Genomic DNA, 18,471 nt, shown 5'->3' with positions numbered 1-18,471 from the left:
CTGTTCTTCCTGCAAAGCAGGGCAAGTTCTCCAGATACATAAAGGGAGGTCAGTAAAGTCATTTGCGTGACCTTAAAAAAGAAAAACATTTAGGTAAAAGATTGCTAGGCTAATCGGAAAGCTAAGAGGGCTTCAAACAGACTTGCTGACCTCGGTGGCTTGAGGACGTTCTGGTCCTTCATTCCCCAAGGCCAGTGGTCTGCAAACCTCAAAGAAAGTTAATTAGTTCTTACCTTTCAAGGGCTTTAAGTCAGCAAGCAAGAATTGTGTTACCTTGAAGCAAGTTAACCCTTAAGACCAGCTGGAGCTACTATATTCCCTCCTCTAGGGCCCTGGGATTCTCTTCATTCTTCTACCAGCAGACGGGGGGAGAGAAAGGGAGTCTTGAAGACTACTTGGTGGGGTGAAGGCTGGGGGTAAGAATAAGATCCGGAAGGAGGAGCATTATAGCGGCAAAGCTGTCCTCATTCCATGGGTCCAAATGCAGTCACGTGGTTCCAGCTAACCGCAAGGGGAGCTGGGAAATGTAGTCTAGCTCATGCCAGGGAGGAGAAGGCAATAGGGTTTGGTGAACACATAGCAAACTCTGACATAGAAGTTCAAGTCTCCCCACCCCCCATTATGCCCAAAGAGTGGCTGGTCACCCTGAGAGGTACATGCATCCCCACTTCCTCATCAGTCTAGAGGTGTGGGTGAAGACTGACCCGGTCACCTCCCTTCCCTCTCCCACAGAGCAGGACTCCCAGAAGAGAGCCAGATTAGGGTAACATAAGAAAACGTAAATAATAGCTAGCATTACTGAGCACCAACAGATGACCCAAAGAGGTTGGTGCTATTATTACCCCCATTTTTCCTATTAAAAAAAAAAAAAAAAAACTCAGAGAGATTAAATAACCTGCCCCCAAATCACACAGTGGCAGGGAAGGGACTTGACCTCACACACTGGTTCCAGAGCCGGAGGGAAAAAGGGACATTAATTCCCAACGCTCTGCAAGCCCTCCAGGTGGGGAGAGGGTGGGGAGGTGCAGGCTGGGGCTGCCACGAGGTGGGTGATGCAGAGAGAGGAGGCAGCCAGGATGGGACTGCGGCCAGATGGTGGGCACCAGCGAGATAGGGAATGAAGAGAGCAGGGATGAGCCTGCAAAGTCAGGCTGTTGCAGCTCACAGAGGAAGCATGCCCTCTAAGTCCAGGATTCTGGCCGTCCGGGTAATGCCCATTATCTGCTGGATCCCCTTTCATGTTGGTGCCTCTCCTTGATTAAGCTCAGGACGACCACGGGGAGTAAGGTGGCTGCCCAGGGATGGTCATGGGCTTCCCAGACTGCCCAGCTGCTCCCAGAATCTACACTTACTGAGTCCCCAGGGCAAACTCAGTCTTTCCTCTGTCTTGAAACCCAGGGTGTGAGGCAGGATCCTTCAGTCTCAGCCAGCAGGAAGTGGTCTCTGGCTCTCCCAACGGTGTGGTACTTCAGCTGCCTTCTAAAGAGCCCACCCCGCCCTGGGACCTGCTCTTCCCAGGTGGAGAAGCCCTGGGTTGGTGGCTACAGAGCATTGCCACCAGACTCTCCTTGCTTTGGACTCCAAACTAGTGAGCGTTTGAGTGTTGCTTCTGCTGGAACTGACTATCCGACCTCAGACAAATCACTTTGAGGATCTGTGCCTCAGTTACCCTTGGCAAAATGAGCTTAGAAATGTGATAACTCATACCCCAAGGAGATTCCTGAATAACTCTGTGTCTCTTCACCTCAAAATCACTGAGTCCTTTCCAAGTAGATGAATGGATCTCCCTCTGAGGATATGTCGGGTCATAATTTCCACTGAGACACAGACATGCGTGGGGTCCGCCTCCAATGAAGAGAGATCCATCTCTGCCAAAGCCAGTGTGCCTGAAGACATCACAGAAGCCACACTAATGCCATCTCAGAGCTTCCTTGCTCTGACGGCTATAAACTCTCCCCCTAAGGAAAATCTCTGCTGGTTGGAGCTGCCATCTTGTTCAGGGATCCCACCTGGACTATGGCCTCAGTTTTAAGAAAGAAGCCTTTTTGGCCTCTATTTTGATTTTTTTAATTGTCCCACCTACCAACCCAGCAGGTACCATTTGCTTTAAACAATTTGTGTTGGCTACGACCCAAGTGGGTAGGAAGTGTTAAGTCCTGCGGTGCATTGGAATGCCATCAGCCCACCCTAGTACACTTTGCCAGACTCTGTCACCCACATAATCCCACTTAACGCCCCAGCAGTCCTGGGGGAACTCTGTCCCCATCTCCACTGCATGGATCACAAAACTATAGCACAAAGAATGAGAGTGACGTGGTCAAGATCGCAGAGGCAGCAGCATCAGGCTGAGCCAGGGTTCAAACCTTATCATCACTTGACTCCACGTTATACCTCATTTGGCCTCATCAGCAAGAAAGAAAGGTCCCATAAGCCATGGTAAAGGGTAAGTGAGGGGCACACAGCCATGGAAGGTCTGATGGTCCATGCCGGATAATGTGTAACTGCTATTAAGGTAGACCCTTCATTATTTGACCTCTTTGAACTTGCAGAATTGTTTTTCATTCTACAATTCATTCATTGCATCAATGAGAAGCTGTTGGAAATTATCGTGTGTGAAAATATCTTGCAAGCTCTCGAGGATACGTGCAATTATTCATTGTTAAGCCTCATGAGAGAAGATGTAAAAGACCCAACTTGTGCCCTTTTGGAGCTTTTAACTTGTTTAATCTATAGTATGTAATTCCCCTAAATTTCTTAACCAAGACTTTCTTCCTATAACTGAAACAGTAGGAAAGTGCAGGATAGAGCTGATGAATTTCTGTCAGGGTTTTCCCAGAGTCTGTCCCTACTCAACCGTCAGTGCCCCACCCCATTGACCCATTCAACTTGGGATTCACTATGATCACTAGATCCTCTTCTTCTGCCCTTTATTCCTCTTGGGGTTCATTCCGACCACTTGGAGATTATTTAGTTCCACATCCACGATGCCCACCTCTCAGTCTTGAGCTGACCTGGCAAACTATTGACAATTTCTATTTCATCCAATGTGTCCCTGGGGAGAGAGTTCAGGAACATCATACATGTGGAACCGGCTGCAGCATGCCTCCAACTGGAAGCCTCATGACTGCTACTAATAATCCTTGCTCAGGGAGTCTCCCGGGGAAAGTAGGACAGAAAAGAGGGCCTTACAAAAAGTCAGCTTAGCCTGGCCTGGTGGATCGGCCTCACAGCCCTGCACCCTTCCTTCCCACACAATCCTACCAAACATAGCCTCCAGGAACAGTAACAGAAAGATGAAGTTATCCACAGTGAGGCGGCCAGTAGCAAGCCTGAGGTGAAAACAATGGGATTTAGGTGGAGAGGTGGGAAACTGACGGGATTTGGGGGGGCCACTCACCTGAGAACAGGTGTAACCCTTCGCTGGGCAGAGCTACACACAGACTGGTCCCCCTCCTCTCCATCTTATAACTATGAAGGTGTTTCCTGCTGCAGGAGGAAGGAGAACCAGACCTCCCTCCCCAAACCCAGGAGCCCTCACCGCTTAGGGCATGGCCCCCCAGAAGGTGTGCAAGTGGCCCATCCCCAACCCCCATCTCTCTCTGACCTCCTTCCTCACCCAGAGGGGTGTCAGACCTCATTTGCTGGTTGCAGCCTACAAGGCACTGAGTAGTCAAATCCATCATCATGAAGCCCCCCCCCCCCAAAAAAAAAAGATAAAGGATGAAATCCAGGGCAGGAATCATAAAACACAGATCTTTTCTGGAATTGGACCCGGTTACCCTTACCCATGAGTCACCCACAGAAGCAAGGGTATGCCATTCCGTGAACTGACAAAATCACATGCAGAGGAGGAAGGTGGCAGGCAGGCCTCCACCCCTTCCCTCTTTGTCCCTGCCTGGAAGGGACAGGGATGCCAGGAAAAGAAGGACGGGCAGGCAGAGTTCTGGGGACCCTGTCATGTCATCCTTTGTTTGCAGCTTTCTGGTTCACCGCTTCCTTCCTCCAGGCCTGGGGGTCAGGGAGAGGGGGGTCCCCTCCCCCACCACCGCGGGCATGCGGGGGGCTGCTGGGGGCTGCACTGGCCTAGCGAGGGGCAGAGGCACACCTTTCCCAGTAATGATGCCTGAGCTGGGGGGGCATCTTTTCTGCCCTCCTCCCCTCCCTAGTATTCCAGGCTCCCTCCTCTCTCTCTCTCTCTCTCCCCTTCACTCTCTTCCAAGGAGATGAGATTCAGATTTGTGGGCTGTTGTTAATGCATTCCAGATGCCAGAAGCAATCCTGGCCCCAGCTCAGCAGTTCTGCCATTGGGCCTCTCCTCCCCCCAACCCCGACCCCACCCCCACCCCACTCCAGCACCCTAAAGGGCATGGAGGAGAAAACAGGCAGGCTGGCGTCACCTGCTGGCAGCAGCCCGAAGCGCAGAGAAGAGGAAGAGGATTTTAGGGTGGGGCTGGAGGTTTCCGGTAACCGGCTCAATTCACAAGTTCTGGGTGGAAAAATCCGGTTTATCTGATGAAAAGTCCTTGAGGGAAAGGATTATATAAATTAGACACTTCGGTCCTTAGAAATGAACAATGAACGGAACTGAAGATTTGTGGAGCGCCTGGACAACCCTCTTTGTCTCACTTTGCCACTTTGTTATGTTCTATTTCTTTCTTTCCTTTTTTTTTTTCTTTTTTCCATTCTGGAATTCCAGCTGGGTTACTTCTAATGTCAGATCCTTCGAAGGGTGGAGATTTTTTGCATCCAATCTTGTGTTCAACAAAATAAGCCACAAGAAGACTCCGCGAATGAACCAGAAAGTCTGTGGCCCGGTGAAATCCAGTAGGTAGAGGAGGAGGGAGATTTAACATAAACGAAGCAAGTGGAAATAAATGGCCCTGGGATTGTTGGGACAAAGCCCCCGTGAGGATTTCCCAGGCTAGCTAGCTTCTAGGCCACTGCTGATCCAGTGAAATGGGAGGAGACATTTCCGAGATGGCGAATTATGGCCCTGTCCTACCAGGAGTGGAAACGACTGGGGGGGTTAGGATTCCCCAAAGCACGAGAATAAAGCCCCCGCAGCCAAGGAGTCAGGTTCCTCCGGGAGCTGGGTGGAGTAGCGCAGAAGCCTAGACCATAATTTCTCAGAGAAAAGGATGAAGAAAGAGTTCAGTCTTCCGAGAGTGCAACCTTGGCCATGCGTGCGTTTCTCCTGAACATGGTCGTTCCTGTCCCCATCAGATAAGGCCTGACCCAGGACCCTGAAACCACCAGACCAGCCCGGGAAGCAGGAGGCCCAGCCTTCCAAACAGTGAAGCGTCCCTTTTATTCATGCATCTTTATTCATGCATCAGGGACAAAATTTCCACCGGGGAGGGTTTTTTGTACTCTTTCTGCCTTGTCTTCCCGTCGAGAGACTTTTGTCTTTGCCAGCTTGTCCCTGCGCCTTGGTAACAGAGAACGTGGACAGAACGGGCAACGAGAGAAGCAGAACTGGAGCGGCGGTCACGGGCTTTCTGTTTCTGGCCAAGCCACCCTGTACTTGGGTGATGATGTGAAGTGGAGGGGTTGCTTGGAGACAAGCAGCGGATGGGCGGAGCCTTTAAACAGGGTGTGCGTGGAATAGTTGAGAATGGGAAGGCTGGAGGTCTGCAGCAGGTCTGGAGACCAGTAATGTGGGAAATACTGAGAACGTTTCAATGAGAGAAGAGACTTTTTTTTCTAAAGATTTTATTTATTTATTTGACAGACAGAGCTCACAACTAGGCAGAGAAGCAGGCAGAGAGAGAGGAGGAAGCAGGCTCCCTGCTGAGCAGAGAGCCTGATTCGGGGCTCGATCTAAGGACCTTAGGATCATAACCCGAGCTGAAGGCAGAGGCTTCAACCCACTGAGCCACCCAGGCGCCCCTAGATTTATTTTTTTAAGTGATTTGTTGTACATTTAGAATGTATTTCCCTCCCCCATTCCCACCTTAGGTGGTTTCTTAAAGGACTAAACATCAGAATTACTTGTGAGCTGCCTTTATTCACGGGGGAGAGAAGCAAGTGTTCCCTGTTTCTTTGAATCAGCATCATGGAAGATGGGGCCCCAGGGGCTCCCACCTGCATATCCAATGTATATATGTTCTCATATCCAATGTGATGACATATCCAATGTATATATGTTCTCAGCCCTGAAAAAGAGTGGTAATAATAGAGCTGTAATCTCAGACCTTTTTTTCTTTCTTTCATAGTTAAAGCAAACATGTCCAAAGGAAGAAAAAACCATAGCCAAGTCAGTTTCTCGATCTAAGATGTCTTCCCCAGACGCCTGGAGGGAGACCTTTGGTCCGAGTTGCATGAGTGTTGATGAGACTCTGTGTGGGGTGGAGTTTATTAATGGGGTTTGAGGCTATGGGATGTGTGGCAATGCTCTACCAATCTGGGCCAGTTGAACGTTGTGGTTCAAAGCACAGGGCCATCAATTCTTCCCCGGTCCAAAGCTCAGCAAGGTGACTTCTTCCCCATGTGACCCAAGCTAGTCATGTCTCCTCTTGGTGCCTTGACTTCTTTGTTGGTAAGGTGGGGATAAAAACAGAACCAGTCCCTTGAAGTCAAGAGTCAGCCTAAGGAGTAAATGAGTGACATGGTGAAGTGGTTAGCACAGTGGCTGCCATCTTATAAATGTTCATTCAATGTCAGCAGCTCGTGGGCACACGAGCTGAAGTGGGCACGCTCCAGACCTCCATGAACGTCTGTGGTCTGATTATTCACTTAGATCAACCCAGAGGCCATCTGTGCTTATCTTGCTGGCTGACTGCATCCCTCCACAGGGGAGCTCTTCTCTTAGGTCCAAGGAATGTCTGAGTTGGGGGGTGATGAGGGGTCTGGCTCTGTGTCCTCATCCTGAACCCGGTAACTCTGACTCTTTTCCACCTCCTATAGCAGGCGCCCATTTCCCCTGGGGAAGAGACAATATTGGCAAATTATTCTGGGCAACTGTGGTCTTTGCCCCCTTCCCAAAGCTTTTGGAAAGAACAGAAAGACATCACAAGCCACTGATGTCCACTCAGAGCCCATGTAGGTGCCCCAGCAGGCCAGATTCTGCTCAGGCCCTAGAGTTGCCCACATGCTCTGCTCCAGCCTGGCCGAGGTCCCCTATCATTTCTCGAGAGGGGCTCCCACCTCCTGTCTGCTCTTCCGTGGGGCTCCCAAAACCCAGGTCCCCTCCCTCTGGCTTCCCTGCTGCTTCTCACCGCATCCAAAACTCCACCACCTTAGGGAGAAGAGTACCTATACCCAACCAGGAAAAAGACCCCATAGTAGCTTACAAATGGATACGGGACACGGCATTGTCGCAACCTTTCAAAATACTTTCAGTGTTTCCAGACCTACTTCTTGATCATGTCTTTTATGGCCGTTTGCTCTCTTGAGTTCCTCCTGCCTCCTTATAATAAAAGGGCACTTTCACCGTCCAGTCCCCACTCCTCCACTGTCTAGACAGCGAGCGCCCTGGCAAGTGGGGTGCGCTCAACCAAGGAAGGGTCCGAGATGAGGCACCATGGTGTGGTCGGAAGATGTTCTAGCTTTGCTTTCTAATTGTTTTTATCTTATTTTTTAATCTTCCATTTTTGCATCTGTTTTAGATTTTACATGGGAGAGTGGTGATGACTGTTTGCATGTATCAAATGTGGAGGTACACAGTGTCAACGGTATGGTGACCTCTGTCCTGGCCCACATCTCCTGTCCATCATTCTCTGATCTGGCTCTAGATGATTTTTTCCTGCTTCATGAGCCCCCAGAGCGGTTCCCCTCCTGGCTAGGGTGGTATTTGCAGTCCCTAAGGTCAAGCAGGACCAGGCACCAACCAGCCTTTGAAAGGACACCAGAGGCTCAGGGCTGAGCCTGCATTAACCCTTCAGTAGCTGGGCTGGAGAGATGGTCAGGCTCCTGGTGGATGGAGGGGCAACCCAAGGTCAGGCATGCCCTTGGTGACTTGGAAGTATTTCAGAATGTTAACAGCAGCCCTGTGCACCCCCGACCCCTGCTCAGTGGCCAGTCCCACTGCAGCCACACCCTTCCTTCCAGGGAGCCCTTCAAACTCTGCAAATCTTGCCTGCTTTTGCATCATTCCCTGAGAATCAAGAGCCTTTCCACCTTCTCTCTGCCTGTTAAAATGCCACTTACCCTTCAAGATCTAGTTTGGATTCTCCTGTCCCAGAGAAAACCCTGCAGGGCACCCAGTTAGGACCAAGCCCTCCTTCCCCTGCTCACAGCACACCCTCACATTTAGCACTTAACTCTTATGGTAATGTGTGCGATTGGTAGGCACTGGCTCTTGCACACGTGCGCTCTCTCTCCCCAGCCCTCTCTTCCCAGCTCGTACCCAGAGGAAACCCTATAAGCTCCTGGAGAGGAGCAGCTACCGTGTCTCCACAAGCCTAAGATGCATCATTATTTTATACCCCTCTAAGAAAGAAAAGAACCTGCCAATAGACGACATACCCTGATTTCCAAGATGCTGACGTTGTTTTTAAGTGTGACTTAGAATGAATGAATGAAATGTGAGGGACGCCTGGGTGGCTCAGTTGGTTGAATGTCTGCCTTCAGTTCAGAGCGTGATCCTGGGGTCCTGGGATCGAATCCCGCATCAGGCTCCTTGCTCAGTGGGGAGCCTGCTTATCCTTCTCCCTTTGGGGCTTCCCCCCACCACCGCTAGTGCTCTCTTGCACTCCCTCTCTCTCTATGTGCATCAAATATATAAATAAAATCTTTTTTAAAAAAAAATTTTTAAACAAATGGGAGGAGTGTCTGGGTGTCTCAGTTGGTTGGTTAAGCATCTGACTCTTGGTCTTAGTTCAAGTCTTCATCTCAGGGTTGTGAGTTCAAGCCCCGCATTGGGCTCCACTGGGCGTGGAGTCTACTTAAAAAAAAAGAGAAAAGGAAAAGAAAGGAAAGGAAAGAAAAAACAGGGGACACCTGGGTGGCTCAGTCAGTTAAGTGTCTGACTTCAGCTCAGGTCATGATCCCAGGGTCCTGGGATCGAGCCCCGAATCAGGCTCTCTGCTCAGCAGGGAGCCTGCTTCCCCCTCTCTGCCTGCCTCTCTGCCTACTTGTGGTCTCTGTCTGTCAAATAAATAAATAAAATCTTAAAAAAAAAAAAAAAAAGAAAGAAAGAAAGAAATTCATGGAGCCCTCCTCACATGTCAGGTGTGGTTTGGGGAAGCAGTTCAGGGCGAAGGGACCCGAGATCCCAGGCAGAGTTCCAGCTCTATGGTAGCCTGGATATCCCCAGAGAGCTGCTTAATCCCTTTGACATTCCCTGGACTGAAGGATGACAAGCTGGTAACATTTCATATGTACAGACTGCTCATGACCACACCAGCAGTTTTGTATTTCTCTGTTTTATTAAAAAATACAAATGTATTTCTTAAATGGAAAACCAGCGTCCCTAGCCCTTTTGATTTTAAGGATAGTAGGAGGGGCAGCTCCCAACCCACCTCCCACCTCCATCCCACCTCCCAACCCCCACCCCACCCCACACACCCGCGTGGGTCACGTGACCTTAGACGGGTCACTTTCTGCCTTTCATAGCTAAAGAAACAGGATCACAAAGTTGATCACAGGTACTCTGTCTACTAGAGGTATTTTATGGAGACAAACTGCAGGACTCGATGTCAAAGAGCTTTGGAAACCACAGAGCCAGACGAATGTGAGAGATTGTTACGGGCAAACAATGACATTACAGATTTGAAAGTGTTCACTGCCCTCAAGAACAAGGATCCTATTCCACTCCAACGTATCCCCATAATAGACACAGAGTCCCTGCTCTCAGCATACATCTGCCGCGTACAAAGCCTTCAGAAAATGTCAAAGTCATAAAACGTTAACAGCAAGGCGTCGTAAAACTTTCCCCAGCTTTCAGGAGCCCAATGGAACTGGTTTTCAATCTTTAAGAGTTGGAATCATTAAGATACATAAAATCCCAATCGAGTTTGCAGTGATCCAACAGTTCTGGCTCTCGGCACCGTTAATAAACTGGAAGACAGTGGGACGCCTGGGTGGCTCAGTTGGTTAAGCAGCTGCCTTCGGCTCAGGTCATGATCCCAGCGTCCTGGGATCGAGTCCCACATCGGGCTCCTTGCTCATCAGGGAGCCTGCTTCTCCCTCTGCCTCTGCCTGCCATTCTGTCTGCCTGTGCTTGCTCTCTCTCCCTCTCTCTCTGACAAATAAATAAATAATCTTTAAAAAAAAAATAAAAAAAAAATAAACTGGAAGACAGAGGTTTTTATCTAATGGGTCCCATTTTCCCATTTCTCTTGGTTCTGGTCAGAAAACTGGCCCAGTCCCTAAGCTTCTCCAAATCAGAGTAACCCTTGACCCCACTGGGTGGCTCGAGAACACCGTTATACTCTTCATTTTCCCACTCGACAGTATTTTGTGACTCTGGAAAATGTAACTGACTTGCAATGTCTAGCACGTGAAAGGTAGGCAATCTGCTATCTTTAAAGCGTAAAATCAGACTTAAATTACAGAAGCAAGAGGAAGACTCCAGGAATCCGGGATTATGGTTTCATGTGTGGTAATTCAGACCACTGGGTCTCAAAGTACTGGACCACTTGTTAAAACACGGACTGTCGGGCCTCCATCCCTGAGCTGTTCCTTCACCCAGACTTGGGCAGGATACCAGAATCTGCCTTTCTGGCAATTTCCCAGTGATGCTGGTGCTCTTGGGACCCCTCTTTGAGGACAATGGGCTTCGTAGCTCCTGGAAGAGCCAGGACAGACAGACCACTGAACTGAAGCCTTCTCTTCTGTTTTTCTTGGGATGTGGGCTGTCACGATGTGAAGGCGCCAGGGTTAGAGAATGGAAAGACAAGGTGATGGGTCTCCTTTGTAAAGTCTTTGCCAACGTTTCTCTAAGTCAGGCTGTTTACTTGCCCTGGCATTCTCCCTTGAGAATCGTGGTCTTCTTTTAAAGCCAGACTCTGGGGGCTCCTGGGGGTAAAGCATCCGACTCTGGATTTGGGCTCAGGTCATAATCTCAGGGTCCTGGGATTGAGCCCCACAGAGGGCTCTGCACTCAACAGGAAGTCTGTTTGAGGATTCTCTCTCCCTCTCCCTCTGCCCCTCCCCTGCTCACACTGTCTTGCTGTCTCTCTCTCTCTCTGTCTCTCAAATAAATAAATCTTTAATAATAATAATAATAATAATAAGCCTAGAATCTGTCTCCCTGGGGTTCCAAAGGGACTTTCCCTCTCAGGACCCAAAGAGACCTAGGCTCCCTGGGGAGAATCTGCTGACACCAATAACTACGATAGTGCCCACACACCCCTGCAATGCTTTAGGGGTTCATAAAAGAGGAGATGATGTCCTTGCATCTGGGGGTTCCCAGCCGGAGTGGGAAGTGATCTGCGTTCCTCTAACCTGGAACTACTGGGGAGCATTCCCTCTGCTCTGCATACCGATTACTGGATAAACATTCTATACCCCTAAAAATACAGTTGAACCTTGAACAACACAGGGGCCAGAGGCACGGACCCCCACGCAGCTGACAATCCGTGCATAACTTCTGACTTCCCCAAAACTTAACGACTCATAACCTACTGCTGACCAGAAGCCTTAGCAGTAATGTAAATGATCAACTAACACATATTGGGTATGTTCTGTGTACTGGATACTGTATTCTTACAAAAAAGGAAACTTAAGAAAAGAAACGTTATTAAGAAAATCATAAAATATTGAAAATCATAACATATTGGAAAATGAAAATATATTTACAGTGCTGTACTGATTTTTAAAAATCTGCCTAGAAGTGGACCCATGCAGTTCAAACCCACATTGGTCAAGGGTCGACTGTGTATATATGTGTATGTGTGTGTGCGTGTGTGTGTACATGTGTGTGCATTGTGTTTATGATACATGTGTATATTGTGTGTGCATGTCTGTATATGTGTGTCATGTGTAGGTGTGTGCATGTGTGTACATGTGTGCCTGCGTATGCATGTGTATATATGTTCATGTGTGTATGTGTGTGCTGTGTGCATGTGTGCACAGTCACACGTGTGTGTACGTGTGTGTCGTGTGTGTATGTGTGTGCATACATGTGCGTGTCTATACATGTGTGTGCATATAACATACGTATAATACATATATTTACTAAATGGCCCATCGAAGATCACAGAGATGTTTTCATTAAAGCAGCATACCTCAGCTTAGGAACTCCTGCATGACACTCCTGCTTACCAACTCCTAAAACATCCGCTGAGTATCAAGCAAACCAACCTACTACCATGACCAAAGTAAACTGGACCACAGGAAGGTGCCCAGGTTAGAAGCCACCCTGCATCAAGGACAGCTGAGCCGACTGACCTGCTTGGGGTTGCTGAAGGAGGGTGGGGTAGACCCTGGGCACGTGCCCTCCCCTCCTGGGCTCTCATTTCTCTTTCTGCAAAACGAGGATGATGCAAACCTCCACTGGAGAAGGAGTGTTTTCGGGCTCACTGTCATGAACACAGTGACTTTCTGTTCTTCACATGCCACTCCTGGTCCCCTTTCCTCTGTGCTATGTGAGGAACTTGCCCGATCATCAGATCTGAGGGGGGGGGAGGTTTCGGGTTCTCAGAAAGCCTGAGAACAGCCCCCCTAGGAAACCAAGGCAGACTCAGACTGTAGGGTCAGACTCAAATGGCAAGGAGCTCAGACAATGTCACATTGTGGAGTTTAAAAACACGCATTTTTAAGAGCCTGGGCTTACTGAGTCAGCAATCTGGTACATTCTCAAGAGACTAAAAATATCCCCAAGAGTGGACTGGATTCTAAACTATGCTTTAAAAAACTTTCTATGTGAAAACAATTGGGCATCTCTTCTTTAAAACAGCTCTGTGTTTTTCTTTATTGAGATTTTCGCGACTGCAAATGAGAAGGATTTTGGGGGGTGGGGTGAGGTTCAAGCCTCAGGTGGGGCGTGGAACATTATGGCCCAGAGGGTCATCTGGTCCCAAGACTGTATCCAGGGGACCTTTGACCTCTCAAACAATTTACATTTTCAGAGCAAGACATTTTGAGGATTCTCTTTCAAGCATCAGCTTGGAGGACAAAGGGTTATCTTTAAGCAGCTGTTAGCAGCTGTCCCTGGCTTGGATCTGGGTATCACGTGCCTTCCCCAAGCAAGATACGCACGAGAGATTTGTACACAGTCTGAAGCAGGGGAAACAAGTACCTGCATATCACCACCCTCGCCGCCTTCCCCCCACCCACATCCCCTTTCCCCAATTCACACTAAAATACCCTTGGTCTCATGAAAGGAAAAAGTTCATGGTCCTGAAAATCTGAGCCAGGTAAACCACTGTCTGAATCTCAGCATGAAGCAGAAGGACCTGGAAGGAAAAAGGACCTTCCCTGATTTTCCCAAGTGTGCTCTGAATGCAGGGACAGACGGGGAGGGGGGTGCAGAGACCCCAGGTCTGTCATTAATGGGAAAACCCCAGCGCTGGGAAGGGGCCTCGACATGCAGCCAAGAGAAATTTCCTTCTGCCTTTCATGGGGTGCAGTGCCTTATCGTGGACTAATGAACTTGAGTATGAACTCAGTGAAGACGTAATTCAGTCCAGAGCCTGTGCATTCAACATCCACTTACTGAGCACCTACTATGTGCCAACCATGTGTTGCGTGCCAGGGATATGGAATAAGAAGACATGGATACCGACCTTAAGGAGCACCCACTCAGTAGTGGCACAAGGGTAGACACACTACTGCAATTCAAGGCAGGAGCTATAATCATAGAGGCACACAGGAGTGCTATGGGAGCAAAGAAAGAGCCCAAGAGCATCACAGTAGGCTTCCTGGAGGATGTGGCATCTAAGCACAGTCCTTATTCATTATTTTATTGGGCTTTTTATTATAAAAGTTATAACTGGGGGTGCCTGGGTGGCTCCGTCTGCTCAGCATCCGATTCTTGATTTCAGCTTAGGGCACGATCTCGGGGTCGTGAGATCCAGCCCCGCGTCGGGCTCCAAGCTCAGCCCAGAGTCTGCTTGAGAGTCTCTCCCTCCCCCTCCCTCTCTGCCCCTCCCCCGACTCATGCATACGCTCTCCCTCTAAAATAAAAAAAAAAACTGTTTTTAAAAGCAGTTGTAACCGGGGCGCCTGGGTGGCTCAGTCATTAAGCATCTGCCTTCCACTCAGGTCACGATCTCAGGGTCCTGGGATCAAGCCCCGCATCAGGCTCCCTGCTCAGCGGGGACCCTGCTTCTCCCTCTCCCACTCTCCCTGCTTGTGTTCCCTCTCTCACTGTGTATCAAATAAATAAAGTTTTAAAAAAAAAAGTTATAACCGGACTCAAGATACAACAAGTAGAATAATATACAGATTTATGGGGGAAAAATGTATTTTTTCACGCTGCCCACAGTCCCCACTTCTAATCTAATTAAGGTTAACAATTTGGTAATCTGGTACAGGCCTTTGTGCACCTTTTGCTGTGCTCCCACAAATCAACATGCACATAAAGGAAGAGTCTTACACGTTCTTTAAATTCTGCAATAAAAATGCAGTTTGGTGCTGTGCACGTCACTCGGCTCCTTGGTCTTCCCAGGTAGCCCTATCTCAGTGGTTCCTCGAGAGGGAAACACGTGGGCCAGACCATCCTTTCACCAGCTGCACCTGGAGCAGCTGCGAGCCTTTCTAGCCGGTCTTTGCAGTTCAGGCCTCCATGCATTTTCTTTACTTACTTGTATTTTTCACTCACGTGTATTTCAGTTAGAAAGCTCACTCCTCTCAGGTGAGTGTGGGGGTCAGAAGCTGGACAGGGCAGCATACGGCCGCCCTCAACTCAACAGATCTAGGGACACAAGAGCAGACGGCCGGACAGGCTCAGAAGTGCACACAATTTTTAATTCGCGCCTTTCACTGCCAGCCCTACAAATTAACGAGGCGGTTTTATGCAGCCCAGCTGGAATCTCGGGAAATGCATCAATCTGGTATGGATAGGATGAGGTGGCAGACTGCCATCCAGAGGCGGCAAGCCAGCCCAGCCAGTCCCTTCCCCATGCGGGTGGCCGAGGGAGGCACTGGGCAGGTGCACCTGTCTGGTCCGGGTGTGACCGAGCGCCGTGGGTCTGGTATGGCTAACCTGGAGTGGAAGGCGTGGGGCAGCTGGGGTGTGAGCTCTGCCCAGAGCAGCCTGTGTGATAAGACAGTCCAAATGTGGAGGCTGCCGTTGTCCGTGATGCTCTGTCCCAAGCCATCAGTCTGTCTGAGCCAGCTGGGGGTACACCTGACATTTTATTTCTCCTGGAGGTCATTGCATGCCTGGATAAAGTCTTCTGCTTTGGCTGGGCTGGGGATACCGGGCTCCCCTCACTGTTGTTGGGTCTTGGACCCCCGCATTCCCCCGGCAGTGTTCCCCTAGCTTGGCAAGAGACCACGTAGCAAGAAGGTGGTGGACTTGAACCCAGGCTGCCCATTCTTGGCCGGCTCGCTAGCCCACCTCATACCAGTCCTTGCTATGCCAGTATGACAGGCAGGGTCACTGCCCTGCGGAGCAGGCCCTCCCTCCTCTCAGCAAGCTCATGGGACTCCTTGAGAGGCAGAGACATGTGCAAGGATGCCTGTGCTACATCAGACGTGAATTTTATGCTGAAAGGCTGTCAAAGTAATTTAGATGTGGAGAAGGGTGGGAACGGAGTATTGTTTGGTTTTATTTGTGGAGAACCAGAATCTAGAAAAGCCAGATGATAGAGGGCAAGTCTCCGAACGCCCAGCCAAAGCGTTGGGATGGTAACTATCCTAAAATCCAGTTTTTGTCACGCACCTCCCTTGCTCTGGGGTCTATCTGTCCGTGTGTCCAGGGTGACTGCAGACGTGAGTGTGCATGCCCCAGTAACAAAGCAGCCCAGACCGGGGGCTCAAAAAACAGAAAATTATTGTCTCAGTTCTGGGGGCTAGAAGTCCAAGATCAAGGTAAGGCTGATAAGCAGCCCTCCCGTCTCTGGAGGCCTCTCTTCATGGCTTATAGACGGCCGCCTTCCCCCGTGTGAGTCTGTGCCCTAATGTCCTTATGAGGACACCAGGCCTACTGGATGAAGCCCCTCATCGCTCTTACTTAATCACCTCCATAAAGGGCCCTTCTCCCTCATGTTCTGAGGGGCTGGGGTTAGGACTTCAACATATGAATTTAGGAGGGATGCGACTTGGTCCAGAAAAGCTAGCACTAGAACAACGGGTTCGGTTCCGGGAAGACCAGGTTTGAGACCTCCCCAGTATCCAGCAGGCTGTACTGCAGATCTGGGCATAAAGCTGAGGTCGCATATACACCCAGAAGTTGTTGCTTGCCCACCCAGCTCAGCACACAGGCACGGCTTCTCACCCAGAGTGCGAGTCCAGAAATGCCACGTCTCTGTTCCACCGAGCCCTGACCAAACCCAAGTGAGTCAGTTCCAGCTCAGCAAACTGGAAAGAGACCGCTTCATAAGTGAGAGGGCCTGTTTAATAATTAACCCGCAGAAATCCCTGGAAGGCCTAATGAGTCCAGTCACCTCCCTGGGACACTCCTTCCCGCTGACTCCTTGGATTTCTTGCCCCTGCCCCCATCACCCTGCGCCGATGAGAAGCATTCTGTGGCCCCAGTACTGGGCCCCACTCAATTTCACATCCCCTTCCCTTCATCCCTAAATGTACCTTTTTTTTTTTTTTAGGATTTTATTTATTTATCAGAGAGAGCACAAGCGGGGATGGGGGATGGGGGAACTTGCAGAGGGAGAGAGAAGCAGGGTCCCCACTGAGCAGGGAGCCCAATGCGGGACTCGATCCCAGGACCCCAAGATCATGACCTGAGCTGAAGGCAGACACCCAACTGACTGAACCACCCAGGCGCCCCCGTAAATGTATCTTATTAATATTTATATCCTTCTCAGCACCTAATACAGTTTCTTTCAGGCAGCAGTGGGCCAGTAAACACGTGTTGACAGTCACACAGCCGGGACAATTCTGGATGCTCAGAGGTTGGATTGCCATAGCCCTTAGGAGCTCGGCCTGTGGGTCAGACTTCCTAAGTGTGAGTTCTGTTTCTGCCGAGTGCAAGCTGTGTCAGCCTGAGGAGAATGAGCTGCTCCATGCCTCGGTTCCCTCATCGTCTCAGATGAAGGCGGTACTCACCACAGCTGCCTCATATAGCCGTCACGAACATCAGTGAAGTGATGCGTGTGTGTCCCGACTCCCATTCTCTATGGCTACGACCTTATACACTGTATCAACATCACATCCACATCCAGAAGGCATCCCTGGTATTCAGGGCCCCTAAAACGTCCCCCTTGGCACCCAGCCAAACCTCCAGCATGCTCACCATACCCCCCTAGCTCTGACATCGGGAAAACAGATGACAGCTGGGCTCCCTGGCAACTGGTGGAAAACACAGATGGTGACCGGACAGGTTGTTACTGTGCCTCAGAGAATCATGAGCACCCCTTCAGCCCCAGGACAGCAAATAGCAAGACACTATCAGTACTAATTCTGAATAATGAGAAGTCATCATCGAGAATTGGTGTTTTGGGAGAATTTCCATGGCCAAGGCTGAGCTTGGTGGACAAGAGCTCTGTGGTTGACTAGTGATGTCTGCAGGGTGCACGGCAGGGGACGGAACACACCAGCCACTCGTTTGCAAACCCCTCTTCAGCCAAAGCATCCACGTCCATGCAAGTATGAAGGAGGTACCCAGGATCCATATAGTTTATTATAACATGGACATGACACGTGTGTGGAAAGGCACACAAAAGGTGAGAAGTCCAATAAAAATATACATACTACTGATATGTGGGGGAAATTCCTGGGTTTTTTTTTTTTAAGATTTTACTCATTTATTTGACAGAGAGAAAGAGATCACAAGTAGGCAGAGAGGCAGACAGAGAGAGGGTGAAGCAGGCTCCCCGCTGAGCAGAGAGCCCAATGTGGGGCTCGATCCCAGGACCCCGGGATCATGACCTGAGCCGAAGGCAGAGGCTTAACCCACTGAGCCACCCAGGTGCCGAAATGCCTGTTTTAAAACCCTAATCAGTCTTGGGGTACCTGGGTGGTTCTGCCTTAAGAGTCTGCCTTCTTCAGCTCAGGTCATGATCTCAGGGTCCTGGGATCAAGCCCTGCATCGGGCTCCCAGCTCAGCAGGAAGCCTGCTTCTCCCTCTCCCACTCCCACTGTTTGTGTTCCCTCTCTCGCTGTGTCTCTCTCTGTCAAATAAATAAATAAAATCTTTTTAAAAAATTAAAAATAAAAAAATTTTTGATAATAAAAAATTTTTTTTAAACCCTTGATAGTCTGTTTTGAGTTTGTTGTTTTTTTCTATGGGGTGGGGGTCTTCAGAGATTCTTAACTTTTCTCAACATTCTTCAAAACAGTCAGCTGGTGTCACCTGCCTCTATTTATAGAGTCCAAGCTAAAAAAAAAAAAAAAAAAAAAAAAAAAAGCCATAAAAAGTCTTGAGAATGGGCCCCAGATGTCATTTAGCTCAGTCCCTTGGTC

At 49.5% G+C, this 18,471-nt stretch overlaps 1 protein-coding gene across 1 annotated transcript in view; it reads right to left on the bottom strand.

The window, feature by feature from the left end:
- CDRT4 (CMT1A duplicated region transcript 4) overlaps positions 1-545 on the bottom strand; it is a 61,803-nt gene extending 61,258 nt beyond the window's left edge. The window contains exon 1 of the mRNA XM_047709266.1: positions 234-545. The gene's annotated coding sequence lies outside the window, so the exon portion shown is untranslated. The remainder of the gene's footprint in view (positions 1-233) is intronic.
- Between the last annotated feature and the right edge of the window lie 17,926 nt (positions 546-18,471).

The sequence above is a fragment of the Lutra lutra genome, chromosome 16 (genome assembly GCF_902655055.1).
Source record: "Lutra lutra chromosome 16, mLutLut1.2, whole genome shotgun sequence".
NCBI classification, from domain to species: Eukaryota; Metazoa; Chordata; class Mammalia; order Carnivora; family Mustelidae; genus Lutra; species Lutra lutra.
This window is presented reverse-complemented; position numbering and strand designations above follow the sequence as displayed.